A 2,105-nucleotide genomic window follows, 5' to 3' on the forward strand; every position below is an offset into this window, starting at 1 on the left:
AATGTCTTCTTTGGTAAAGTGTCCATCATATCCTGTGCCCATTTTTCAATTGGGTTATTTACTCAAGTATTTTATAAATTCTAGATATCAGTCCCTAATCAGACATGTCAATAACAAATTTTTCCCAGTCTGTGGTAAAACATGGTTAAAATGTTGGAGAAGTTTTTTAATATGCATAGGCATTTGATTCTTAAAGGGTCCTAATCATCTATCTTATCCTCTCCTGGTTGTAGGTTTTTCAGGATGATTGGAAGACTGTATATGTTGTGGATTATGGCTTCTAGAGTTCTTCTAAGCCTTTCTCTAATGAAGTTTATAATCCTTAGTTTTAGTCCTAGGTCCTTGATCTACTTTGTAAATTCAAATAAGATAGATTCAAGACCATACTTTTATTCCCGTGGACTTGTTTTAATTTTCTTCATCCTTTCTTTGAACTTGGACATGGGAATTGATGATCTGTTCCATTGTCTGAACTTGAGCTGGTTTGACTAGAGATATTGAGTTTTTTCAATGATTCCTTCCACAGATGTAGTACATCTGATTTCTATGTAGTCCATCTGGTGAAGTCCATGTGTAAAGTTGTTGATATTTCAGCCTTGTTTCTGTCACCAAGTCCATACTTTCTGATTACCGTTTCTTCTTCATTGTTTCCTACTTTTGCATTCTAGTCACCACCTATCATTAATGCATCTTATTTCATGTTTGGTAAAATTTGCTTATCAACGTATATTCTCATTTGTTGTTTACTCTTATTAATACATAACTTGTCTGTCAGTTTGCTGTATTGGGATAACTTATGAGTTGTTGTGATTCTAGAAGCTATGACATTGACAAGCGAAATGCTACCTGTGGTGGACAGTTTTTTAGCCAAACTCCTGATTAATATAGACTAAGAAACAGAATTGACCATCCACTTCTGACACAGCAAGATTTTTGAAAACCCTATAAACAATAAAGTAACATAGATAGCTATAATATCAGGGGTAGATCGCAGATTGGAAGTCACCCAAAAATTAAAACAGACAGTTAAAAACATCCATTTGTAGTTGGAACATGAAATACACAAAATATCAATTTAGGAAAATTATAAATTGTATTAAAAGGAAATGGGACGTGTGAAAATTAGCTTTCTAGATATTAGTGACCTGTGATAGACTGTCAATAGCCACTTTGAATCAGACAATCTCAGGCATTAGTGAGATTAAATGGATTAGTACTGAACATTTTTAATTTGATGATTTTATAGTTTACCACGCTGGACTGACAGATTATGAAATAAAGTGCATTCATTACTTAAAAGAACATTTCAATATATATTCTAAAATATAATACTCAATGATTGAAAAAGATGTATATGCATATATATGGAAGACCAATTAATAGAATTATTATTAAAATTTACATACCAACCACAAATTTCAAAGATTAATAAATTTAATAATTTTACCAACTACTCTAACCTGAAATTACTGAAATTTGCAATCAAGCTAAGTTGATGATGCCTGATGATTGGAATATGAAACTTGGAAAGAATATCAATTAGTAGTAAAAAAATATGGCTCTGGTGATTGCAAGAACCCAGCTATATAGTGATAATATTTTGTTGTATTCTGTGCAAAAAAATTTATTTAGCATTGCAAAATATGAAAACTGCATAATCACTATTGTATCCATGGTGAACCTGCCATGAATTTTTTTCAGCATTCCTTATGATTATTGTACAACTTTTACATATATGAGGCAACAGAAATTACTATGTCACATCTATTTTTTTCTGTCTTCACCTACCATGATGTTTACAGTTGGTCCAGTAGTGAGGATTTTTTTTCCTATTTTTTGTTGAGTCATAATCTATATTGAAGAAGACTTGAATATGATTTCAGGAAGAAAAAAGACTGTAGTCTTCAATATGGTTTTATAACTCAACATGAAGAATACTTCTTTTTAGTTTCTCATATGAAAAGAAAATATTAATATAATATTTAATTGTGAAGATGAGGAGTGATAACATTTTAACATCAAATTGAGTTGTCCATTATAAAATTTCAGGATAATTGTATTTTTCACTGAGCTCAATGACTTCTGAGTATGAGGTAACTAGGGAA

The sequence above is a fragment of the Elephantulus edwardii genome, unplaced genomic scaffold, assembly GCF_000299155.1.
Source record: "Elephantulus edwardii isolate Elephantulus edwardi_28Jun2011 unplaced genomic scaffold, EleEdw1.0 scaffold00389, whole genome shotgun sequence".
In the NCBI taxonomy this organism is placed as follows: domain Eukaryota; kingdom Metazoa; phylum Chordata; class Mammalia; order Macroscelidea; family Macroscelididae; genus Elephantulus; species Elephantulus edwardii.